The sequence below is a fragment of the Chiloscyllium plagiosum genome, unplaced genomic scaffold (genome assembly GCF_037043375.1).
Source record: "Chiloscyllium plagiosum isolate Xiang-an unplaced genomic scaffold, Cpla_swu_hap1 HiC_scaffold_9, whole genome shotgun sequence".
Taxonomy (NCBI): domain Eukaryota; kingdom Metazoa; phylum Chordata; class Chondrichthyes; order Orectolobiformes; family Hemiscylliidae; genus Chiloscyllium; species Chiloscyllium plagiosum.
In genome coordinates, this window is record NW_028270147.1 from 44,084,344 (window position 1) to 44,112,009 (window position 27,666).

General features: G+C 38.8%; 1 long non-coding RNA gene across 1 annotated transcript in view; it reads left to right on the plus strand.

Moving 5' to 3' along the window:
- The first annotated feature begins 1,005 nt into the window (after positions 1–1,005).
- LOC122554765 (uncharacterized) overlaps positions 1,006–27,666 on the plus strand; it is a 35,298-nt gene continuing 8,637 nt past the window's right edge. The window contains exons 1-2 of the long non-coding RNA XR_006313070.2: positions 1,006–1,175; positions 26,104–26,201. This is a non-coding gene — a long non-coding RNA (uncharacterized LOC122554765). The remainder of the gene's footprint in view (positions 1,176–26,103; positions 26,202–27,666) is intronic.

The window sequence follows — 27,666 nt, forward strand, 5'->3', positions numbered from 1 at the left end:
AGAGCTTGGCAGATTTGAAATGCCTGAATGAAGCAGAAGGTAGGAGGCAGGTCAAAACTTAGGCAGAAGTGAGTACTGCAGATGATGGAGATTAGAGTCAAGATTAGAGTGGTGCTGGAAAAGCACAGCAGGTCAGGCAGCATCCGAGGAGCAGGAAAATCTGCATAAGCCCTTCATGAGAAATAAGGCTGGGAGCCTCGGGGGTGGAGAGATAAATGGGAAGGGGGGTGGGGCTGGGTAAAAGGTAGCTGAGAGTGCAATAGGTGGATGGAGGTAGGGGTGAAGGTGATAGGTCGGAGAGGAGGGTGGAGTGGATAGTTGGGAAGGTCAAAACTTAGGTGAGGTAGCCTAATACTCCTGATGGTCATCATGGCCAAAGACTTTCTGATCTCCTGGACAAAGTAACTGAATCTGGGATATAATGCTGTTGATTGTTGACAATGGTGTGCATTGTGCATGATGAGCTCTGTTTTGAGAGTTTGTACACTACAACCATAAGTGGGGCTTGAAATGCAGCCAAACATTCATGATGCAAGCTACTTACAGACACGGTATGTTTTGGTCCTCATTACAGCAAATTGTACTATATTAACACAGGCAGGTACAGTACTGAAACAAAGCCAGGTAGGGAAGACAAATATATGGAGCAGAATGAAGTCCTGACCATCACCTCTCCAGCCATTACCCCTGCAAAAGCATAATTTGTCTGACACGTGTGATTCTTAGTGAAAGACCAGGGAAGGCTCTTGAAATGTTGTCACTTACACTAATTTTGAGGACCATTCAGTTCTCCAGAGCTTCTGGCAACCTCTTAGTGTTGACTTAAATAACAATTGGCTGAGACTCCAGTCTATTTTTAGCTTATTTGCACTGAATTCCTTTGTGAGCTATTTTAATTAAGTCATTTAAAATAGGAATTTGATGTGATTGTAGTAGCCATTGGAGAGACATGTTCTGCCCTGGAAACAATGACGACTGCTGTTGTAATCAATTCTGTACTTCATTTCCCTTGTCTTGACTTTCGTGGGAATTAATAAGACGCATGTGGTTTCCTATGTCAGAACGCGGGAAATGAGTGCAATTTATACTTGTCATAATCTGATGCTCATTCAGTTCGACCTGAAATTCATTGGACTGGCAACAACCATGGGGAAACATGAGATTACATGGTAGAGGTGAGTACTCATGTGGTCCCCACTGTCGGTTGACAATGCAGTTGTTACCCTGTTACAGCAAAGAATAATATAATTCTTGGAAATAAACTAAAGCTACAAATTCATGGCTTTCCTTATTTTAACCTATTTGATTTCAATTGTACCCTGGAGCTCCTTAAAATCTACAGTTCGCTTGCACTGAGCTTTAGGAGGGTTCCTGTCTCAAAGATTACTGTCCAGGAACTGTAAGACAGATATGTACTTGTTTGGATATTTTATGAGACCAAGACAGCAATAACATGTGTGAGGCTGAACAGCTGCTGACCTTCAGTATCTGCACTCACACAGTGAGAATATCTGGTTTAGTACACGGAGAATTACACCATGGCAAAGAATCTACACCTTCATGAAGAAAAGTATAAAAAGGGAGATAGCAGGGAAAGGAAGACCTTTTTTCAAAGAAAAACACATCATATTGTGAATTTGTTGCAGTTTAGAAATCCAGTAACTGTCAATGCCTTGAAAAAAACGTTTATATAAATAGTACAGAAAAGTTTTGATGGATCAAACATGATATCTAACATACCCAGATAAAGAGATACATACAAAGAAGAAAGAATATATGAACACATTTTCCATAAAATGCTATAATTGTGCTCTCCTGAAATTATGAATGTATAAACATGCAAATTAGAACAGGAGTTGACCATTAGGTCCCTTGAGCCAACTCTATCATTCAACAAGATTAAGGCTGATCTGATTACTCCCAATTCCCTCCAAATAACCTTTCATCTCCTTGTTTATCAAGAATCCTTCTTCCTCTGCCTTAAAAGTGTTCAAGGACTATGCATTCATTGCCTTTTGAGGAAGAAAGTTCCAAGGACTTAACACCCAGTGAGAAAAATAACTCTCTGTTTTAATTCAAAACACCTTCTCTGCCTCACCCAAAGTCTGCTGTCATGCTGAATCTGTCCATGCAAGGAAACACTAAGTATATAACTACAGATGCCATTAATCATTGAATCTTACATCAAGTGTTCATCTGGGAGAAAGTGAGGACTGCAGATGCTGGAGATCAGAGTTGAAAAGCGTGGTACTGAAAAAAAACCAGGTCAGGCAATATCCGAGGAGCAGGAGAATCAACGTTTCAGGCATAGGCCATTCATCAGAAATCAATTGTTAATCTCTTTGCATCCCCTATAGTAAACCTGTTTGGATTTTCTTCTTATAGATAATTTTGTCTCACTATAACCAGTTTCATCTTGATATCTGTCATTTTTAGTTGATAAATGTATCTCCTTGTTACTTACAGTGTGGAAACAGGCCCTTCGGCCCAACAAGTCCACACTGACCTGCCGAAGCGCACCCACCCAGACCCATTCCCCTACACCTAACACTACGGGTAATTTAGCATGGCCAATTCACCTAAACTGCACATTTTTGGACTGTGGGAGGAAACCGGAGCACACCCATGCAGACAAGGGGAGAATGTGCAAACTCCACACAGTTAGTCGCCTGAGGCAGGAATTGAACCCGTGTCTCTGGCACTGTGAGGCAGCAGTGCTAACTGCTGTGCTACCGTGCCGCCCACGGTGATTCTATTTTGCAGAATCCAGCCGTTACACTAATCATGCATGAAGTCAGGGAGGAAGAACACTCCAGTGATGATCATATGATGATGTTGGCAACAACTAGCAACAAACAAAAATAACAAGCCTCTCTCTAGATGGCTATGCAACCACAGTGTCATCAAACCTCTGAAGGGTTGATTTGAAGTTTAAAATGTTATTCTTGTAAACTTCTTAAGCTGTTTATATATTTATCAGATTACAACTGTGAAGACTATATCTTCTTATTTTAATTTATTTTTTATTGTGGATTGAACAGGAAAAGCCTTTCTGCATTTTTTTCTTAACCTGAATTCATCGAACTGGGAATTTGGGGATATTGAATATTTGATTAAAAAAATTTAGTTTTCATGATGACTCTGGGAACAGCAGGGCTTGATTTCCAACACACTTGGGGATTATATTTTATCTTTGATTAGTATGGAAACAGGCCCTTCGGCCCAATAAATCAACACCAACCCTCCGAAGAGTAACCCACCCAGACCCATTGTCCCTAACGCACCTAACACTACGGACAGTTTAGCATGGCCAATTCACCTAACCTGCACATCTTTGGACTGTGGGAGGAAACTGGAGCACCCGGATGGAATCCAAAGCCACAGGGAGAATGTGCAAACTCCACACAGACAATTGCCTGAAGTGGTAATGAGGTAAAAATAGATATTCACAAGTATTATCTGGGGCACAGATTAAACTATAAGCTTGTGTAAAGCTGAAAAATACAAAAACACTAAAGTGTCACATTACCTGTCAGATATTTTGAATAAGGGGCAAGATACAGTGCTTGCAGATTTTGTAGCCTAACCAAAATACTAATCAGATTTATCAAGTGTATAGAGAAACAAATTCTCCTCCAAGTTATACACAATCATAAATTGAAATATATCAGTGTTTCTTCAGTGTCACTTTATCCTATACCCTCACAAAAAGCATTGAGAGTCTGCCTATATCATATGAACAGTAGGATTTCAAGACAGCAGCTCACAACCTCCTTATCTCACACACAAATTCTGGTTATGTAGGAATTGTCTCCAGTAGAATATTTTACCTGCTGCAGCAGTGCTTATGTTATTGCCCATAAGGTAGAGAATTAAACATGGATAATGTGGTATTGAAGAATCCAAAAAAAATCTACTGACCCTTCCCAGACCTGAAATGTTAACATTGATTTCTCTTCACAAATGCTGTCAGATTTGCTGAGCTTTTCCAGCAACTTCCGTTTTTGTTTTGGATTCACAGCATCCGTAGTTCTTTCAGTTTTTATTTAGTATTACGCTTATTGCTTCAGAGAGAAATGTGCTTTCAAAATGTGCCATGCTTTAAATAATCAAGTTAAATGCCATCTGAGATCTTAATATCCTCAGACCACAAACTATAGCACAGTGATGATATCATGAGCCTGTTCTCTAAAGGTATTTTGACATACTTTTGCCCGAAACATCAATTCTTTTTCTCCTCAGATGTTGCCAGGCACGCTGTGTTTTTCCAGCACCACATTCTTGACTCTAATCTCCAGCATCTGCATTCTTCACTTTCGCCTACTGACCATGACACATCGCACTCCAACCTTGCTTTCCCACTTCAGGCAATTGTCTGTGTGAAGTTTGCACATTCTCCCTGTGGCTTTGGATTCCCTCCGAGTGCTCCGGTTTCCTCCCACAGTCCAAAGATGTGCAGGTTAGGTGAATTGGCCATGCTAAACTGTCCGTAGTGTTAGATGCGTTAGTTAGGGGGAATGGGTCTGGGTGGGTTACGCTTCGAAGGGTCGGTGTGGATTTGTTGGGCCGAAGGGCATGTTTCCATACTGTAGGGAATCTCATCAAAGATAAAATATAATCCCCTAGTGTGTTGGAAATCAAGCCCTGCTGTTCCCAGAGTCATCATGAAAACTAAATTTTTTTAATCAAATATTCAATATCCCCAAATTCCCAGTTCGATGAACTCAGGTTAAGAAAAAACTCAGAAAGGCTTTTCCTGTTCAATCCACAGTAAAAAATAAATTAAAATAAGAAGATATAGTCTTCACAGTTGTAATCTAATAATTATATAAACAGCTTAAGAAGTTTACAAGAATAACATTTTAAACTTCAAATCAACCCTTCAGAGGCTTGATGACACTGTGGTTGCATAGCCATCTAGAGAGAGGCTTGTTATTTTTGTTTGTTGCTAGTTGTTGCCAACATCATCATATGATCATCACTGGAGTGTTCTTCCTCCCTGTCTTCATGCATGATAAGTGTAACAGCTGGATTCTGCAAAATAGAATCACCGTGGGTGGCACGGTAGCACAGCAGTTAGCACTGCTGCCTCACAGCGCCAGAGACACGGGTTCAATTCCTGCCTCAGGCGACTAACTGTGTGGAGTTTGCAGATTCTCCCCTTGTCTGCGTGGGTTTCCTCCGGGTGCTCCGGTTTCCTCCCACAGTCCAAAAATGTGCAGGTTAGGTGAATTGGCCATGCTAAATTGCCTGTAGTGTTAGGTGTACGTGAATGGGTGTGGACTTGTTGGGCCAAAGGGCCTGTTTCCAAACTGTAAGTAATCTAATCAGTAAGCACTTTGCATGATCTGGGTTCACTGCATTTTTTTAGAAACTTTTGCTAGTAGTAAAGTATTTGCATTCCTGTTTCAACTTGCACTCTCTGGCCAATAGAGTGTTCATAGTTCTCTACTACTTGCTCATTGTGTATCACTTCCATTCTCCTCTGTTTTTGCCAAAGAACGTCCTGTGCTTCAGAATGGTTCACCAACTAGTTGCTGTGAAAGGTTGTTTGCACTTGCCTTCCAAGCATAAATTGTATTGAAGATTAAAATCACTTCACTATTTGTTTTACATGATAATGCAATAATTCATTGTGAAAATCTTGCTTTGTTGCTTGATACTTAATGGTCGTTGATTTGATGAACTACAATCTGTTGTCAGACACTATCAAATAAATTGAAAATAGTGATCATTGTGTCAGCAACTTTCACACACATTGTGTTGCTAAGTTGCTAAGTTTACAGAAGTAATCCATCACAAGGGCATAATCTTCCCAGTGCACTATTGATAGGTCTGTTGCTACCTTTGTCAAAAAATTAATTGCAGTGTTGCAGTGCCTCCCTCCACTGTTCAGTTGACACACCTCATATGCCTTGATGTGCATTCAGAGTCATTGAGTGTACTGCTTCATCCCTGCCCAGTACACAGATTCACATGCTAGCCATGTTGTGCATTCAATACCCACATATCCCTGGTATGACATCAACATAATATCCTGGTTTTAAGACTTGTTTGAACTTGAAATATCTTATTGTGATATACTAAATTAATCTCTATGTGACTAAAATGAAAAGATCTTCTTAGGTACATCTTTAATCTTGTCAGATCACTTTTGGATAATAATCTTTTGCAACTCTTGTCATTGCTCTTCTTCAACAGTTGTCAACTGCAACTATTCATCCTGATTCTGGTGAAAGGGAAACAGATCAAACTTGAGGAATCTTCAATGTCATAGTCTAGAGTATCAATGTGTAGATCTTCCTGTCAGTGCAGGTTGGGCAATTAGCTCAGCATGGTAAAAACAATGACTGCAGATGCTGGAAACCAGATTCTGGATCAGTGGTGCTGGAAGAGCACAGCAATTCAGGCAGCATCCGACGAGCAGCAAAATCGATGTTTCGGGCAAAAGCCCTTTATCAGGAATAAAGGCTTTATTCCTGATGAAGGGCTTTTGCCCGAAACATCGATTTTGCTGCTCGTCGGATGCTGCCTGAATTGCTGTGCTCTTCCAGCACCACTGATCCAGAATTAGCTCAGCATGTCTTACGACAAACTGGTTAATAGCCTCTTAGGGTTTCTGTCTGTATAGCATCTATTGAAGTCTGTTAATGCTGATGTTAATTCTTATCTTGAGAAATTTTCAAATTTATTTTGGATCTGTCTGATCATCCAATGAAAGCCTTGTTCGATTAATTCTGCAAAAACCTTCTTACAAATGGCAAGAATGATTTTCAGAACTGTCTTTACAGGATCACCTATCATTTGATCTTTAAAACAGAACTGCATACATTGCTTAAATAGTTGTAATTCAGTAAAGATATCACCAGGTGCAAAGTCCTTAAAAGTTTGTCTTCTACCTCTCTGAATAGGTTTTCTTTCTTTTTGGAAATAGAATGTATTGCTTTTCACTCCTTAAATTTTCACTTTACTTTGCTTGTTACTGCTTCTTCTGCTGTCTTGGTCCCTTTGAAAAAGTTGCATTCAGGACCGAAGGCTTGAAAATTAAAAAATGCAGCCTTGTAGTTGTAAGCTTCTACCTATAAGACATAGGTAAGCCTCATTAGTGTTAGAAACTATTTTTTAAAGACTTGTTATAAGAAGTTTACATTTAACTGTTTTTTTTGTTAAGTCAGAACTGAAATCTCCCTGAGTTTTTTAAAAGAAGAAGCGACAGAGAAGCAAAGTTTTCACTGTCATAGTATGGGTCTACAAGCTTCACCCTTGCTTGTATTTTCAATGTCAGCATTTTTGTTTTTAAGTAAAGCACTGTCAGCAACTCCTTGCAACTCAAAAGTACTGAGATATTGATCAGAAAGATTACTGTTTTCTGACTGATTACTCAGCTAGAATCATAACATGCTTCAATTAGTTTTCTAAATATCTATCATATTGTTTTTGAAATGATATCTTTACAGATGACCACCACTGCCAAACATGATGTAAGTTTCCCCCAGAAGGATATTTTCTTTGCCATGAGTATATTTACATTATTCCCTCATAACATAAGAAACAACACATGGATGATGTAGTATTGAACAATGCAACAACATTTTAATAGAACTGGCTGTTATGTATAATTATTTCATTCACAAGCAAAGAACTGTCTAGGCTAGTATTAAGTTTACCAAGAGAATAATACTTTCAATAGAGTGCCATGCTTAAAGTGACCTGAGTTAAGGCGGCCACAAAGGTCTTTATACTCTCAGGTCACATGTTACAGTACAATGATGATATCATGAACATGTGGCTTAAAGGTATCCTGACATAATAACTTTGAAACATAACACAAGTCTGGCAGGTCTTGGCAGTAATGCCCACATTTGTGGAATGCAAGAAGATGTGAGATTGCAGATTTTTAAAATATAACCTTAAAAAACCAATTCCAAAATATTAGAAATTCTAATGTATTAGCATTTTTGCATTCTGGCAAGGTCTAATTCATGGCCTTCAGTCCTTGTCCTCTGCATCTGCCTATCCATCAGGACCTCCTAGTCCCTGCCCAGAAAGCGAGGTGCCAAATTCCCTTCTCTGCAAGGTGCCAAATTCCTCTTCTCTGGTGACAGCAGTCACCATGCAGCTCTAGACTGACTGAACTTACGCAACAGCTTTTTTAAGATGGTGCCAACATCAGGAATGCCAGTCTATTTGGGAACATTTCAGTGGTAGCAAATTCTTCCTGATGCAGTGAGTGTTAGAATTGGGCTTGTATTGAACAAGAACATTGCTATTGATGTAGGTGGTTAAAGAGGCAGTTTTGAGGCAATACAGTGAGATATCATGCTAGGCCCTGTGCTGGTAACAATACTTGAAAATCAACAATATTGACACTTTGCCAAAATATAACAAGATTCAGCTAATATTTCCCTTTCACAACCTGCTGTATTAGAGAATGCACCTTGGATAATTTTGTACCCTAATGAAGCTGTACTGCAGAGGAAATCTGACTGAAGGCATACTACCTGTGATAGAAAGTTGAGAATATTTTGCATAAAATCGTGTTCTAAATTTTATTACTCATAAAATATCTTTTCTATTGTTGCATGCTGCACTTTGGAAAATTAAAACATACATCTGTAACAGTCAAATCTTTGATTTAATGCTTCGCAGTTACTTTGTGTAGCATGACATTTTGATACACATTTGATTTTTGTATTTCAAAGCGTCTCATTGGATATTACCTTTTCAATAGTACAGATTACCTACTGTAATACACCAGTGTACATGTTTAGTGTTTCATTTTAATTTGGATCCAAAGTAAATCTTCATTCTTTGGCAACCTTATAGAGTACACATTTTAATTTAATGTATGTGGCACTAGTGATCAATTAGCTGTGTTGAGGTGATTGGAACAATTTCAAGACCTACTCTGCACCAGTTAATATATATTTTATCTTTATAAATTAATTTTAAATTAGACAAGGGCATTAATGATTTTAAAATGGTTTCTGGCATTTATTTGTCATTGAAATGTTGCTGACATCAACACTGTTGACAAAAGTAATTTAAATGTGTAACCTTTCGGAAGCATTGTTGCATATTATTTCAAGTCCAGTGACTCTTCTTCAGAACAGAAATGTTAACTCTACTTTCTCTCCATAGATGCTGTCAAATCTGTTGGATTTCTCCAGCAATTTCAGTTGTTGTTTCAAATCTTCAGCATCCACAGTTCTTTGCTTTGTTTTAGTCTCTTTGGCTAATCTGTTTATACTTCAAGATATTAATTGCATTGGCAAAAACCTGAACAATGGTGTACCACTATAAATATCAGATGATGAGTTTGATTGACACTCTTCTCCTCAATGGATTTTGCCCTCTTTTGTTATTGATAGTGATTTGTTGTGGGAAACCCCTATTTATATTTATATTTATGTTCTGGAGTGAATTCAAAGGCGATCTACTAGAATAAATACCAGGAATGAGGGGGTTGAGATATAAGAAATGGGGTTTATTCCCCTTGGAGCACAGGAGATCAAAAGCTGACCTTATTGACCTGACTTTTAAAGTTATGAGCAATTTTGACAGGGTAAAGAAGGATGTTCTGCTTCACTAGTTGGTATATCAGTAACTGGGGTTCACAATTTCAAGACTGTCAGCAAGAGAAGCTCGAAGTGAGATGAGGAGAAACTTCTTTGCTCAGAGAATATGCTGCCTCTGAGAGTGGTGGAGGCAGATTTTGGAGGTTTCAAAAGAGAGCTGGACACATTTTTAAAAGGGATGAATTGAGATGCTTCAAAGATGGGGGTGGGATGTAGAATGAATCTGGCTGGGTAGCTCTTTCAGGAGCCAGTAGAGACATGATGGGTCAAATAGCCTCCTTCTAAAATTCTATGATTCTATTCAATGACATTAACATCAAAAACAAGAGATATGAGCAGATTTCTGGTTAACCATCCAGGTAAGCTCAGAATGAGTGAGCACTAAGAGAGTGAGCTAACAGCGCTGAGGTACAGCCTGGTTCAATGTGTTAGCTAGGTGACTGTCCCTGGTGCAAAGTATTCTTACAGTAGAATACAATACTTGTTGCCAATGACCCTGAGGGGCAACATTGAAGGATAGAAGCACCCCACAGCTGGATCAGAGAGATGCCATGAGGGTATTGAGTGGCTAATAGGTATCAGATGCCAGTGTCCATGAATGAGAAATGTATGTGGCTGGTGCCTTAGACTGTGCCCTGAGACATCATTTCCAGGTGTTCAAGGTAGCAGCTCAGAGGTATAAGCAGCAAACTAATGTTGCCACCTATCTGCTCTGACTTTCAAAACGGGAACTGTCAATGTCTACTTTCGCGCAATGGGTGGTAGGGTTAGGCTGCATATTAATGAAGTGAGATGTGCAGTTAATAATGTTGTTCACAAGCAATAATCGGCATCTCAATGCTGCCTAATGAGAATCTCATTGGTAGTCTGGAACTTAGTTGGGAAATGGACCTAATTGCCCCCAGCATCGAAATGTCACTGTAGGGCAGAATTTAGACAATAAGGGATCCCAAACTAAGATTCGCTTTTAGGGTGGGAAAAATCTTGAGATTTTACAGGGGGATTAAGGGGTGGGACAGGTGGTTGGTTTAGAAGGCTGGGAGATAAGGAAGAAAGGGCAAAACAACCAAAAACCCCCATGAAATGCACCCCACACCTTTCTTCCTACTCTACCAAATAATCTAAAAATTGGCTTTGTGTATCTTGCCCACCTGCCTGCCAGCTGTTATGTGATTTGACAAAATGATTTTTATGTTAATTGGCTGAATAAACTCAATAGAATGTTATTTTTTTAAAATGGGCCAGGTTGATAATTTTACCTCCCATTGTGAGGCCTGGGTTGTGAGAAGGCAGTAAGCTGACCATTCATCATAAATTTCTCTGCGCTGTCCTGCCAAAAACACAGACCCACAGGATGTCGTAAAATTCAGTCCAAAATCTCAATGCAATGTTAAGCTCGAGGCATCTGAGGAAAAGAATTTTTTTTTCTGTATTAAGAATGAGTAGCAAGAGACCTCATTTTGCAGGGATTTGTTAGTTAATAGCATGTTTTGCAACAGAAAAATGGTGAGGCAGAGAGCATACTTTGTGTGCATTTTTTAAGAGAAAGCTACATTAAGTTTTTGAAGTAGAACAATTGACAGGACTCTGATGGGTGTATGGGGCAATGTTATTTGTTGAATTATACTGGAGAGGATTTAGTTCTGATATAATGACTTGCTTCACTCCAAACAACTTCTATGTTTCCATATAAGGTTTCAAACTTATTGATTTCCAAACATTAATTGCTGATGGTCAGACATTAGAAAGACAAATAGTTAAAAAGGGAATAAATGTTCTTTATGTCTATCTTTTTTATCAGACTATTACAATGCTGTAATGTCAGAACTGAAACAGCAGCTGGAAGAAATGAGAAACTGTAGAAATGTGGGAACCTTTGGACAAGGTCTGAGATTATAACTAGAAGATTCAAAGAGAGAACAGGAGTAATACAAATGGATACAGAAAAAGGCAAGGAAATTGAGTTAAAGTGCAAAGTTCCAGTTGGCGTGGGCACTGACAAATGATACTGACACAGAACAGATCAACTTCCTTAATCTTTATACTAATCCTACGGACCTGATTCACATAACTATTATTGCTCACTTCTGTACCATTTGCAGAATTATATACTTACCAACAGATGACCAGAAGTATATAGGAAATGTGGGATGGAATTCAGTACCTTGCATGAAAAATCAGTTAAAATTTATTCAGTTTATTCTTTATTTATCAGAGTTAAAAATCACACAACACCAGGTTATAGTCCAACAGGTTTATTTAGAAGCACTAGCTTTCAGAGCATTGCTCTTTCATCAGGTGGTTGTGGATTTTTGTTTCTGTATTTTTCTGTACACCTTACTTTTTTTGGTTCTTAAATTGCAGCTGAGCATTACACATCTGGCTTTATAAATATATCTATGTTAGAACCCAGATTTCTTTCCTGACTATTATACTACCACTGTCCCAATGCATCACATACACGATCTTCTAACTTGCTAATCATTTTACAATTATCAAAATTGAACTGCATCTGCTATAGAACATAGAACATAGAACATAGAACAATACAGCACAGAACAGGCCCTTCGGCCCACGATGTTGTGCCGAACATTTGTCCTAGCAAATGGTCCTAGCTATCTATTGGTTCAGTTGCCTTAAATATTTTGGTGGACATCTTACTACACATTTCACCTGAAGAATCAATGTTCCTAGGCACAGTTCAAGAAAACTGGTGGAGAACCAGTTACTTTAGACTTCTACCCTCATTTTGCTGCCTCAGAATTTCCTGGACCTCCAATCTGTAGTCAGCAGGGTGCAGATGGAACATACATTGGACCTGAGGTGGAGGTTTTACTGAAGACATTTGGAGCAAGGCAAAGCACTTCCAGAGAACAGAGATCTGTATAGATACAGAGACAAAGCAAAAACATTGAATGTAAGTATAAGGCTCCAACTGTCCTGATGTGGCTAACGTGGGAACCTAATCTCCCTTGTCTGTCATTAGTGCACAGAGCTTTCCATGATATAATATTGTTTCCAAACATCAGTTTGTGAAATGCTCATTGCTTATATAATTATAAAATCATAGCCACTGTGCAGCTTGAACTGTCCACTAAGATAGAAAGCAAAAACCATTCTGTAACTTCATCTTCATTAATAACTTTAACTGAAAAGAAATCTAGCAACCTCCTGCTGCTGCTGTTGCTATTTCTCTCCAATCCACTAACAAGCAACCTGTTTTTAAGGTGTGTAAGTGGCCATTAAATCTGAAGATCCTTTGTGCTAGTCTGTTGCTAGGTGCTGCTCAGTCAGGCATGTAGCAAACTGAGTAAACATGCATAAAGCTTCACTCTATGTTTTCACTAAAGCTTTAGAAATGATAAAAGCAATCATGTCTCACTAAAACCGTGAGTGCATTGAAGTACAAAAGAGTCTCCTTTCCTGGAATACCCTTTTCACTGGTATATATCAAATTGAAGATCATTTGGAAATTGTCCAAGATGAAAAATCAATTCATCCAAAACTTCAGACAGAACAATCAACGTACCTGGATTAAAAATAGGAATGACTTTGATAATGAATAGGGAGTACACAGTTGGCCAGTATTCAAGTTGTCTATCATGTTTGATATAGAGAGCAAAAATATTTGAATTTAAAATATTGATAATGTGGAAACCAGCTAATGGACATCTTGTTAACATTAATGGAAAGGTTTGACCTAACATGGATTCATTTCCTGGATGACTTAATGGAAAAGCTGGAGGTTTATAGGCGTAGTTTTTACCCAAGGCTAAAACTGCTTTATAATACGAGCAAATGGTTTAAAGCAAAAATAACGCAAGTTTTTTTCTAAAGATGTGATAGGTCAGGGAACAGTAACTCCCCTGGTGATGTTTCAATGGATGACAGTTAAATCAAATTCTACCCAGAAGTGATCAGAAGTAAGCTCAGGATTCCTGATCATTTTAGATGCTGTACCAGCACTGAAGATTTTATTTTGTAATAAAACTGTACTATTATTTTATTTTCTATCCATTTTGAGGTCCATATTCTATTTCATGATTCATTAACTGGTTCAGTTCTATGAAAAATGGATAAATGTACAGAGCATTGAAGTTGCTGTATGACTGGATGGCAGAATGCATCGGAAGGTATTTTCATTTCCCTTTCCCTAGTTGCAGTGCCTGGATTCCATTTTGCAAAAGATCTCGGCAAGATTTGAAACTCTGAGGAATTCTGAGCATATATCTGCATCGCATTACAGCAAAATCACTTAGCCTACAAGTACACTGTGCCATAGTGAAGTAATGCTGCACTTTGAATTTTGATGAGAAATCAATTTGAATCAAACATTTTGTTCCAAACTGACTATTTCTATTAGCTCTATCTTAACAATGAGTTTTACCATGCATCCGAGCTAAAACTATAAATTGTTATCAGAATCGTATAATAGGCAAGCATTTCCTGTCAATATAACAGTGAGATATTAGTTAGTAAATGGTATGGCTAGAGACATAGTATGAAACCTATCATCCCATCCTGGTACACAGAGTCATAGAGCTGAACAGCTTGGGAACAGACCCTTTGGTCCAATTCGTCCATGTCGACCAGGTATCCTAAATAAATCTAGTCCCACTTGCCAACATTTGACCCATATCACTCTAAAACCTTCCTACTTATATATCCACCCAGATGCCTTTTAAATGTCATAATTGTACCCGCCTCTGTCACTTCCTCTGGCAGCTCATTCCATATGCACACCACCCTCTGCTTTAAAAGAATTGTCCCTTAGATCCCTTTTCTACCTTTCTCTTCTCATCCTAAACCTATGCACTCTAGTTTTGGATTCCCTTACCATGGCTTGGCTATTCTCCCTATCCATACCCCTCATGATTTTATAAACCGCTTTAAGGTCACCCCTCAGCCTCCAATGCACCAGGGAAAATAGCCACAGTCCATTCAGCCTCTCCCTGTAGCTCAAACCATCCAAACCCAGCAACATGTTTGCAAATCTTTTCTGAACACATTCAGATTTAACACGCTGCATTAATAAAGGGCATTTGTATTGGCATCCCTTGTGTCAAACGAACTAGTGTTATGTAACTCTACCAGCTGATGCAGGTATCATTTTTTAAAATGAAAAATACTGATTCAACCTCATTTACTGCCAGTGATCATGGAAACCTATGAACAATGGATGTAATAGTCTATTGACAGTAGGGTACCTGATACTAAAACAATTGCTCATTACCATCACCTATTCTAAAATGATTAGAGTTTTTGTTGAGATTATGAATCATCCAGTAAAGAATGTTCAATTCACTCTGATCCCTGGAGCTGGATTGAGGAGGTGGTGCTGTTTCTAATTCATGAACCTGTAATCACCCTTTCAAACACCTTTTTAAAAACTATTCCCTGTCATTTCAGTCCACAGTCTTTTTTAAAAAAATGACAACAAAAATCCTTATAGATTATATGGTTTAATGGTAGACTGGTTAGTAAGGTTAGATCGTAAGGAATAGAGGGAGAACTAGCCATTTGGATACAGAATTGGCTCAAAGGTAGAAGACAGAGGGTGGTCGTGGAGGGTTGCTTTTCAGACCGGAGGCCTGTGACCAGTGGAGTGCCACAAGGATCGGTGCTGGGTCATTTATGTAAATGATTTGGATGTGAACATTAGAGATATGGTTAGTAAATTTGCAGATGACACCAAATTTGGAGGTGTAGTGGACAGCGAAGAAGATTACCTCTGAGTGCAATGGGATCTTGGCCAGTGGGCCAAGGAGTGGCAGATGGAGGTTAGTTTAGATAAATGTGAGGTGCTGCATTTTGGAAAGGGAAATCAGAGCAGGATTTTTACACTTAATGGTAAGGACCTGGGAGTGTTGCTATACAAAGAGACCTTGGAGTTAAGGTTCATAGTTCCTTGAAAGTGGAGTCACAGGTAGGTAGGACAGTGAAGAAGGTATTTGGTATTTATTGTTCAGTATAGTGAATATTGGAGTTGTGGCTGTATGGGACATTGGTTAGGCCACTATTGGAATGCTGCATGCAATTCTGGTCTCCTTGCTATCAGAAAAATGTCGTGAAACTTGGATGGGTTCAGAAAAGATTTACAAGGATGTTGCCAGGGTCAGAGAGTTTGAGCTATAGGGAGAGGCTGAATAGGCTAGGGTTGTTTTCCCTTGGGCTCCGAGGCCAAGGAGTGACCTTATAGACGTTTATAAAATCAAAAAGGCGCATTGATAGGGTAAATAGACAAGGTTGTTTCCCTGGGGTGTGGGAGTCCAAAACCTGAGGGCATAGGTTTAGGGTGAGGGGAAAAATTTTAAAGGAATGTAATTGGTGCAGATGGTGATGATTGCATGGGATAAGTCGCCAGAGGAAGTGGTGGAGGCTGGTACTATTAAATTTAAAAGGCATCTGGATTGATATATGAATAGGAAGGGTTTAGAGGGATATGGACTAAATCCTGGCAAATGGGATCAGATTTATTTTGGATATCTGTCAGTATGGACAAGTCGGACCAAAGGGTCTGTTTCCATGCTGTATATCTCTATGACTTTATGACTCTATGACTCTATCTGGCTAATTTCAAACTTAACATTGGAGTTACTGCTTTATAGATCTGGAAAATGGTTGAAGAACATAAGTTCAATCTCCTGATCTAATCCTACATTGGCTGGAATAAAACCTCAAAATTGAAAGAATGTTAACATTCTGTTTGAGACATGAAAGTTACTACTATACAGAAAAGGCATGCGCCATCCATAACCAGCAGAGCTTGTTGTTAAGAAAGGCAACCTGTTTCCCTTCTTTGCCGAGTGTAAGCGCTCTCAAACAGAGTGAAAAGGAGTTTCAAGGAAGAATACCCTGAACTGCTCACGGTAAGTAAACATATCACACAATATAGGATTGATTTTAAAAATATTACACTGTTGTTTGTACACATCCAGATAAATTTCTCAAACATTCATGGGGAGAAAGTGAGGACTGCAGATGCTGGAGATCAGAGCTGAAAATGTGTTGCTGGAAAAGCAACAGCAGGTCAGGCAGCATCCAAGGAGCAGGAGAATCGACGTTTCGGGCATGAGCCCTTCATCGATTCTCCTGCTCCTTGGATGCTGCCTGACCTGCTGCGCTTTTCCAGCAACACATTTTCAGGTCAAACATTCATGGGGCAAATGTGAAACAATTGCTGGAATGACCATCGCAGGCCACCAGATCTGCAGAATAGTGTTCAGGTATGGTCACCTTACCAAAACCTAACGATTCTATTAGAATATGTGTTGATCTTACAAAACTCAATAAAGATGGTCACTAAATAAATCTATCCAAATGCTACTGTTGATGATGTTTACCAAAGTCTTTCATAGCAAAGTTTTCACTAAGCTTGATGCCAACATTGGTTCCTGGCAAGTTCCATTAGATAAAAGGCTTATTCAATTTGGGGAGATTATTTCAACACTAATACACAATGTCCAAGATTTAACAAGTGTTACAGGGTGTTACATGCCATTTAGGTGATACTTCTGCTCCACACAGTTATGACAAAATTCATGATCAAACAATTTTGAAATGATCGCTGACAATAGGGCTCACCTTTGATGACAAATGAGACTTGTTTAAAGGATCATCCAATTGCTGGGACCTTTCATTGACATAGATGACATACAGCTAGATTCACAAAAAACAAGGCCAATAAAAGTATTTCCTACTCCAAAGTCATTATGTGGCTGATAACAATTTCTGGGAATGGTAAATCTATTAATAAACACTTTACTCCACTTGTCAGCCATTATTGAACCTTCCGACCACTTACAGAACAAGCGTGAGGGTTGGTTTGGGAATAACATCAAAAAGAGGCCTCTCAGAGGATCTCAGACATCCTGCCGACTGCACTGATCTTGTCCCATTACAAACTATTGTTCCTGATTATTATTGCTGTGGATGCCTCAGCCATGGGTAATGGAGCAGGTATTTTCTAAGAAAAGCGTGAAACATCGAGAAAGCCAGCTTTATAAATGATAAAATCCCCAGCATTCCTTGATATGTCATAATTGAAAAGCACCTCAGTTAAAAGAACCTGACTGAGATTCTAAGATTATACATTGAGCTCACGATTCTTAGGGAGACCAATCATAAACCAATCGTCGACTTATAGAGCTGTACAGCATGGAAACAGTCCCTTTGGTCCATTTTGTCCATGCTGACCAGATATCCTAAATAAATCCAGTTCCATTTGCCAGTATTTGGCCCAGCACCCTCTAAATCTTCCTATTCATGTACCCAGCCAGATGCATTTTAAATGTTGGAATTGTACTCCCACTACTTCCTCTGGCAGCTCATTCCATACACGTACCACCCTCTGCATGAAAGAGTTGCCCCTGAAGTCCCTTTTAAATCTTCCCCTCTCACCGTAAACCTAAGCCCTCTACTTTTGGACTCCACTAATCCTCTATCCCTCATGATTTTATAAATTTCTATCAGGTAACCCCTCAGCCTCTGATGCTCGAAGGAAAAAAAAACCCCAGCCTATTCAGCCTCTCTCTATAGCTCCAACCCTGGCAATATCATTATTAATCTTTTCTGAAGCCTTTCAAGTTTTACAACCTTCTCACTTGCAGAGAGACTTGAATTGGATGCAGTATTCCAATATTGGCCTGATGGATGACAAAGCTTTGGCAAAAGTGCCTGAAAGGAAGATTCCCTTTGTCTTGTGAAATTTGTGTACGAGACCAAGTATCTACAAGGAAATTTATAGATATGAGCAAATGATCTGTTCAGAGCAACTGTTGACATCCTTCTGCCAGTGAATAGAGAATTTGGGGACTAACACAATTCATAAACATGCACAACAAGAATAGTGGATCCATTATCTGAAGCAAAACTTAATCTTATCAGAGATAGGAACAAAGGCAAGAGGATCCTGAATGTCTTTCTCTATACATTGATACAGGCACGCCAGAAAAAAATCTGGTGCTTAATTATGAAATCCAATATATAACATTTTGCTATTGTTGATGGCTTATTGGTATTGATTGACTGACTCATTCTCCCACCCTCACTAAGAACCGATATAATTGATAAACCAAGGACACATTGCTAAACATAGAGCTACAGGTCGAGCTGCAGTCAGATGGCCAGAAATCGCCAAGCAAATAGACAATCTGATAACTGATTTCAGAAATTTGCCATACATAGCCCCAAAAGAAAGGAACCATTGTTTCCTACTTCTCAGCAAACCATGGGAATACAGGCACTGATCTGTTTTTAGTTGTAATTGACACTTATCTAATTGAGGTAAAAACAATGACTGCAGATGCTGGAAACCAGACTCTGGATCAGTGGTGCTGGAAGAGCACAGCAGTTCAGGCAGCATCCAACGGCAGCTAAACCGACGTTTCGGGCAAAAGCCCTTCATCAGGAAGGGCTTTTGCCCGAAACATCGATTTCGCTGCTCATTGGATGCTGCCTGAACTGCTGTGCTCTTCCAGCACCACTGATCCACTTATCTAATTGAGGTTGTCCATCTTTCTTGATGAATCTAAGTAAAGATATTATATTCCAATATTGCTGCTGCAGTCATCAAAGTCTTACATGAAATGTTAGCCACTCACAGGAATCCTGGATGTGATTATACCTGATAATGGCCTACAATTTGACAATGAACTCTGTGACCATTTCAGGGCTCCAGCACATCACCAGTTCACCAAGATATCCTCAGTCAAATGGAAAAGCTAAACATGGAGTCTAAATGGCAAACTCTTTTCTTCACAGCTTGATCAGATGACGCCTTTTAAAAAATGATTGCCTGAACTTTTATCAACAAACAACCAACTACAATAGATGGTTTTGCATTACAACCTTGCTGTGTCTGGAACAAGGGCAAGTGGAGTAAATCAAGGATCTCAACCGGAATGTTGTAGTTGTGCAGCAGATACCAAATTAGCAACTGTATCTAACTAACACAACAAAAGTAATAGTGCACTGGAATTGTAGATACTAGTCTCAATAAAGAGTCATAACCCATCACTACAACAATGGGATGAACCAATGATGGATGCCAATAGTCAGATCAATGGCAATCAAATCCAACATGAGATCAAAAGCCAAATCATCCATCCTCGAATGAGAGAAGTACAGATTATCTCAGTTCATGACATACTTGAATGGAATGCGTAGTCATGTCTTTTTTGACTGAAGTTATAAAGTCAGAGAGTTGGGTGGCATGGGGGTACACGTGGTGAGCACGGATAAATTAATGCTGAACTTGCTTCACTAATTTGAAGCAATTATGTAAAGGATTTATTAACCAAACAACAGACCTTTCAGATGAGATGTTATATAAGGCAATTAGTACCTGAAAGGATTAACTGACATCATGAGACAGGTTATACACAGAATATAAAGGATGGTTTATAGGAGGAGCTAACCAGACTTGCTAGAGTTCTGAGCTTACTACCAACTCTGTTTGAGAATGGTCTCGTACTATTAATGTGAACCTAGTGTTGGGTAGAGCCTGATGCCTCACTAGAGGCATTTAAGCATCTCAGGTGCAATGTCACTAGCTATTAATATATAATAAACCTACTTACTGTTGATCATGATTGAGATCATATTTTTCCTAAGAAAATGTTAGGTATCTGGCCACAAATGGTATCAGTAGCTTTGACTAATACTGGCATCAAAGATTGGTTGCAGGAAATCAATCTAAGACAACCCAGATGGTTCAGATGGATGCATGTGACAATGTAACAATCCTGATCTTGGTCCCAAAAGCCTGAAGTTGCTGTAAGCTTCTACCAGCCACCCACTCCCACCAAAATATCGGGAGCTTTGAAAGTGAGTTCTGAGCAAGTGCTCAATTAATACAACCAATTAATGGTGCAGGTGACTTCACTTTCCTGCTCCTCCCTTCCTGCTCTCATCAAAATCAACAAGTTCAAGAACAGAGGTAGGAATCAGGAAGACAGCATTTGCACTATTGTCTTGTTCCAGCTCAGCACTGTCCTCATGACCTGTCCTGCCTGCCAATCTCCCTTCCCACCTATCCGGTCCACCCTCCCCTTTGACCTATCACCTCCATCCCCACCCCCATTCACCTATTGTACTCTTTGCAACCTTCTCCCCAGCCCCACCCCCCATTTATCTCTCCACCCTGGAGACTCTCTGCCTCCATTCCTGATGAAGGGCTTTTTGCCAAAGCATCAATTTTCCTGCTCCTCGGATGCTGCCTGACCTGTGTTTTTCAAGCACCACTCTAATCTAAACTCTGGTTTCCAGCATCTGCAGTCCTCACTTTCGCCGATTATTTTGATCAGTCAATCCTGTACCAATCAGATAAAAAATATTAGCATCAGGCCAATAGTGTTAACAAGTCCTGTCTGGATTAGCAACTCAATTGACAATGATCTCTTTGGTTGGTTGCCATGACAGCGTGAAGAGAGATCTGACAAAGGCACCAGCATTCAACTTTCCTTCTTCCCTTTGTGAATAGATAGGTGTCAAATTGATTAAAGAAGCAGCTCCATTCAATTATAACTACCTAAAGAAACTATCAAGTTTACAAATGTTTTATTAGGTCCTCGTGAAAATCCATGACCAGAAATTGAACTTACAATTCATAACATTCAGAAGACAACACATGTTCAGTTGTTTCTGAGTTGCTGGAAAATTTGTAATAGGAAAAAAAGACAGATTCCACAACTTCAGGAACCAGCAAGTTTCAACATTCATGCTTGATATATCTGTGCAATATTCACTTCCGTAGTTGGTCATCTCCATTCTTTCAAATTGCTTTAGGCTAATCCATTAAAACAGACAACAAATTAATTTTTCTATTACAGAAGTGGAGGACACTGGATATCTGCCAGTGCTAAGAGAGTAATGCAACTGAATATTTCAAAAAAATCATATTTCATTGGAGAGATCCAAATATCTTGTAACATGAAACAAAACCTGAAGACTAAATTACAACCTTCAAGTCTCTGCCAGACCTTTCTAGTTTTCCACAATGCAGCCTATAATTTTAAATCATAATTTTCTTTTGATAATTATGTAGTTAAAAAGTTCGATTGCACAGGGTTCACTTTTCCTTGGCCATCGAGGGTAATGTTGAGCATGTAAAATAGCTGAGTTATTAGCAATCAAAGCTTGCAATTGTATAAGTAATTTGCTGACCTCAATGAAAGTCAAGTGTTTTAAGATCCTGGAAAGTTCGCTGGAGAACTACAATGTGAATGCCTACTTTAAAATCCTTACGGTCACAATAGGTTAATGAGTATAGTCTTAATACTATGCAGCGTGTAAACTTCAAACAGCCATAATTGAGAGTGATGAAAGGGCTCAATTGCACACATATAAACAGAGTATTTGAACTGAGTAGGTTAAGGAGAACAGAGAGATACATTTACAAGGATGTAAGGCATACAGTCAGCTTCCTCTGAAGAAACTATGGCAGATTGGAGCTTTGAAGACACACCATGATATTCAACGTAAAGTGCATCATCAAAATTGTGAACAATCATCTGATAAGATGGAAGAATCCCATCAAATATTTCTGACAGGAGGTTGTTCTTTGTTTAGTGAGTCATTACTTTTGTAGGAGGTTGCTGGTTCATGCAGTGGGTGATTAGCTTAAAACTTTCAAATTGAGCATGCTGGAGGTAAAAGAAATTTGGTTTTAAAGAAAAGTAGCTGTGATGATGGGTGATGATGGCTACAGCTATCTACTGGAGCTACATTTTCTTTGTCATTGGGTATTAAGGAGGAATTTCTCACAATCTTGTTTTTAAATTCACTCCCAAATCTACTTGGATTGCCACTTTTGACTTGCTTTTAAATTTGTTCGGCGATTACGTTATTGCTGTTTCATTATCTTGCAATAAAACTGAATGGTACCACCTCATGAAAAAGCCAATCTTTCCCTGTTCAATATTTCTGTGCTCTTTGTAGAAAGCACTGGAAATAATATGAGAACATTAATTGACTTGAAATTGAAGCACCGAAACTCATGCAAGTTTAAAAATTATGCTTAGAAGCACATATTTTAAAAATACATTTCAATTATTCATTGCACTTATAAAAAGAAGTCAGATGACTGAAAGATGATGGAACCTAAAGTAATGGGAAAAATTACATAAAATTATGTGGGCAACATGAGAATAGAACGACTAAGGTCTACTGTGCAATGATAGAGGCCATTTCACTTTGTTCAGTTTTAATTTTTTTACATAACAGACAATCAAAATATTGTAATAATTTATGACAATGAATCAGAACCCCAAAATATTTGTAAATGTTTTAACTTTTAATACCAAAATACATTTTTTTTACTTAAAAGTGGACTGTTCTGGGCAAAAGAAAAGTTGTGTGTGGAGTGGATAAGATGTCAAAAGACTTAAAGATCTCAAAGAAACTTCAGAGTGGACTGTAATCTCTTATGATTAGAAAACAATAAGACGCTGAAAACCAATGCTCAATTGCAAGCCAAGCCCTCGTGTATTATGCCCCAAACTACAGATACACTGCATTTTCCTTTGAAGAAAACAGAAGGTCAGGCATTAAAAAAACAGTTTCAATTCTACTGGAGGTAGCTAGTGGGACTGAATGTTCAAGTGGACTAGCAGTGGTTAGCACTGCTGCCTCACAGCGCCACGGACACAGATTCGATTCCAGCCTCAGGCGACTATTTGTATGGAGTTTGCTCATTCTCCCCTTGTCTGAATGGGTTTCTTTTGGGTATTCTGGTTTCCTCCCACAATGGAAAGATGTGCAGGTGAGGTGAATTAGCCATACTAAATTGTCCATAGTGTTCAGGGATGTGTTTAGTGAGGTGCATTAATCAGGGATAAATACAGAGTAATAGGGTAGGGGAATGGGTCTGGGTTGGTTACTCTTCAGGGGGTTGGTGCGGATCTATTATGCTGAAGGCCTGTTTCCACACTGTAGGGATTCTATGATTCTATGAGGGAACCAGGACAAAGGAACTTCAAATAGTCTTCAAATCCAAGAACTTCAAAGTCAATGCTACTGGTCACCATGACTGCAATGGAATTGTAACATTCAATTATCCATGTTTCATGAACAATTATATTTTTTTTCTTTTTTGTTTCAGCTCATTCTTAACCTTGTGTATTGCATTATAATTCTTTTTATATTTAGTAATTAATATACTCTCTCTATTAATTCAAGCAAACTGAGTTATTTTGCCTCTATTTAAAACATAAATTTATTTGGTTTGGGTAGAAGTAACCACAAGTGCAGGGATTGTTTTAAGATTAACTTGTTGTAACCAAGTAAGAGCAAGTGAGTAAAGGAGGTTATCCCTCCTCATTGGGGACCTTAATAGTTTGGGGTATCCTGTCTGGGATCGTAATGAATTGGTGAACCTCAGCTGGAATCTGGTTTTAACAAATGCTTATAGATTATTTCATCATAAAAATGGGAAATAAGCAACAAATCAGAGAGAATGAGAAAAGATCCAGAAATGCATATATACATGATGAGAATATGAACAAGAGCTGATAGACTTCAAGAACCAATCTGTCAAATTTCAGCGGAGGCGCGCAGAAGTGGAAATCAGCAATGACCAAATCCATGAACCAATACTGATTGCAAGGAAATAGGAATCCATTGTTAAAGGATAAAACTTCGAAGAAACTGCAAGCTTTTTGTGCTACACATTCATGTTTATTTCATGTCCCCTTCTTCATCATTTCCTGCACAACAGGAGGATATGGGAGTTGTTGGAAGTCGACAATAACTATTACTCCCCTTGCGACTCCAACATAATCTGCCCTCTCTTTCTATTACAGCACCTTTGTCATATAACAATTCTGTTCTTTGCATCAACTCAGTATCGATTGTCAGTGGGTGACAAAATAGCAGTGATGAGGATGTTTTATTGACGAATGCAAGAGAGCGAAAGGCGAAGCAAATTGATAAGGATTTGGCTACTATCCAACAGATGCCCCAAAGTCATGATGCGTTAGCTGAAGAGACCCTTAATTCAGAAATTATGAATCCTGTTATCAAAAAGGATGCATGAAAAGTATTGTACCAATCTGCATACTTGACTTTCAAATTTGATGATGCAATTCGACAAATTAGTGTGGTGTTTCAATGCTTGAAGTTGCTGTTTCTTCAGGAGAACAACACCATGTTTGACCACACTAAAGCAAATTGGCCCTGTATCCAACCCAAAACTTATTGGATGTCAAATGAGAGTCAACAATTTCTACAAAAGCTTCAGTTATCCGAACAGCAGCCAACATCTGGTGACACTGGCCTTCTGCGAAACCATGGGAGGAAACAGAAATAAACCATGTTTAAACATCCAGCAAAACATGAAGATAGAAAGCGTTTTGACTCACCAATTGCAAAATATAAAAAATATTGCACTTTAAGCTGGTTTTATTGTTCAATGTAATATGAGAACCGGAGGTCTGCTAAAGGGGATATATCATTTTTGCCAATAAGAGGCAGAAAAATAGATGTTTACATTTTGTATAATTAAGGTCAGCAGAAAGACACACTTCTCTCTGCTACATCAGCAATATGCTCAGTAAACATATTATATAAAAGCAAGTAACTGGCACTGCTAAACTCAGAACCTTTGTCATAATGCTTTAGTTCAGTTCCGGGAATTTAGATCCCAATTCGTAATTTACCCTAAGTTATGCATCCATCATTTGAAAGCCACACACAACTGTCTAATTCAGGGTAAGTACTCATGATTGAGTGATGAACGATGCAAATTGACAAAAGCAGTTCAGAAGATCCACTCTAAAAGACAATGTAAGCAACTTCCACATGTTCAAATATGTTTGTGAGACATCTTTAATTTAAATGCACATTCAATTTCCTTTGTTGCATACAAAATACAGGATCTGTAGAAACAGCTGTGTATATATTGTGTTGGGAAATGTCAGTGGCTTTGAATATTAGCAACAACTGCAAAGGCTTCTTAGTACTATAATAAATTATTGTTTCTGATTACAGAAACTAGTGTCCTTAATGATGTTAATATGTGACTAAATCCATCTAAGCCCAAGGGGACAGCTGGTGAAATTCAAATTAGAGGCAAAGAATGGCTTTGGTTTACCTTCATTAAACTGGAGGAAATCCTGGCTAATCTACTGTTAATGTTCTGCTCTGTTTCAGACTAATTTCAATTATACTACTATAATGTAGTCACCAATCTCTGGATCAACCCAAATCCTCAGGGACCATAAAATGTTCATTTTGATATTGAAAGGTAGTTTGACAAAACGTGGACACTGTTCCTTTAAACCAGTGAAGTAACATGATTTGAAATTCAGATGCTGTCAAACTGAGGTCAGTGCTTACTAGTGGGTGGTATTTCATGGAGGCAAAAGGGCATTCATCCATTGGCTGAATGACTGACTAGAACCCTGCACCACCTCTTTAAGAGATTATTTAAAGGCTCTTTATCTGAATGTGCACTGTACTTGTTACAAGATAGATGAGTTGACAGCACAAATAGAAATAAATAATTATGATTTGATTGCTATTACAGAGGCATATTTGCATGGTGATCACGATTGGGTGTTCACTGTTCTGGAAAATAGGTAGAATGGAAAAGGAGAGAAAAAGGACGTGGTGTTGATAATAAAGGTAGGTATCAGTGTGGTGGTGAGAGGAGTGATAGAGGTGCAAGAGGGGGAGGCAGTGGCCTCTTGGTATTATCACTGGATTGTTAATCCAGAGACATGGGTAATATTCTGGGGACACAGATTTGAACCCTGCCATGGCAGATGGTTAGATTTGAATTTAATACATATCAGGAATTAAGAGTCTAATGATGACAATTATTTGGATTGTCAGGAAAAACCCATCTGGTTCCGTAATGGTCTTTATGGAAGGAAACTGCCATCCTTGCCTGGTCTGGCCTACATATGACTCCAGACACACAGCAAAGTAATTGACAGTTAACTGGCCCAGCAATGCCCTCATCCTGTGAATGATTTCTAAAAAACTCATGATGAGAGGATTCTGGGTAATCCAAGATGGAGGATGAGAAAAATTTCTGGCTGTAACAGCTGCTCCTTTTTTGAGGTATTTTAGGTGCTGGAGGTGATTTCCTTGAATTCCAGGAGCAGCAACTGCTGTTGCATTGTTTTGGAACTTTGGGAACAAAAAGTCAAAACAACAGCAGTTTTAAAAGGGAGAAGAACAGACAAAGGAAACACATGGTGAGGTCATTGCAGGAGAGAGAGAGAGAAAACCTGCACAATTACTGCCTTTGCTGTTTGAATTCATGTATCACAGGACATTGAAATGCATATGGGAAAATTAACAAACAGTGAAATTCACAACTAATCTTGGAGGAACTGTTGGGCAAAGTTCACAGTTCAGAATCAGATACGTTAATTGTTGTTTTAAGTGTGACCTACAGAGAATCTGCTATAGTGAGTAGAGTGGGTTCTTTCTTGATTATATGTGTTTGGAGATGTGTCTCTTGATTAAGCTTAAAATATAAGCCATAAATATTAATTTAACCTGGGCAGTATTTATAGAGGAATAAGACGGTGTTAATTTCTAGGTCTGAAGATTGTGAAGGAGGAAAAATGGTCTTTAATAGAGTGATATGTATTCTTGTCAGGTGTGGGAGTTTAAAGAAAATTTAAGGGTTATTGCAGATTATATCTGCCATAAATGCTGCTGTCTGTGAATCTTATCAGATCAAATAGATCGGTTGTAGAGACAGTTAGTAGCAATGAGGAATTTGCAACAGCAACAGTATGTGATGGATGGCAGTTATAGGAATTGGGGGAAGTCTCAGATACAGTCACATGAATGAGTTAACTCCAGGAAAGGAAAGAGAGGTAGCCAGCAAGTGCAGGAGTCCTTTGTGGATATACCCATTTCAAACACGTATGCTGTTTTAGAAAATGTAGAGGGTGATGGATTCTCAGGGGAACGTAGCACGAACAGCCAAGTTTCTAGTATTGAGACTGGCTCTAATGCAACGTGGGGTACGTCGGGTTCCAAGAGATCAATTGTGTTAGGGTATTCTGTAGTCAGAGGTACAGACAGACATTTCTGCGGCCAGCAGAGAAAAAGCAGAATGGTATGTTGC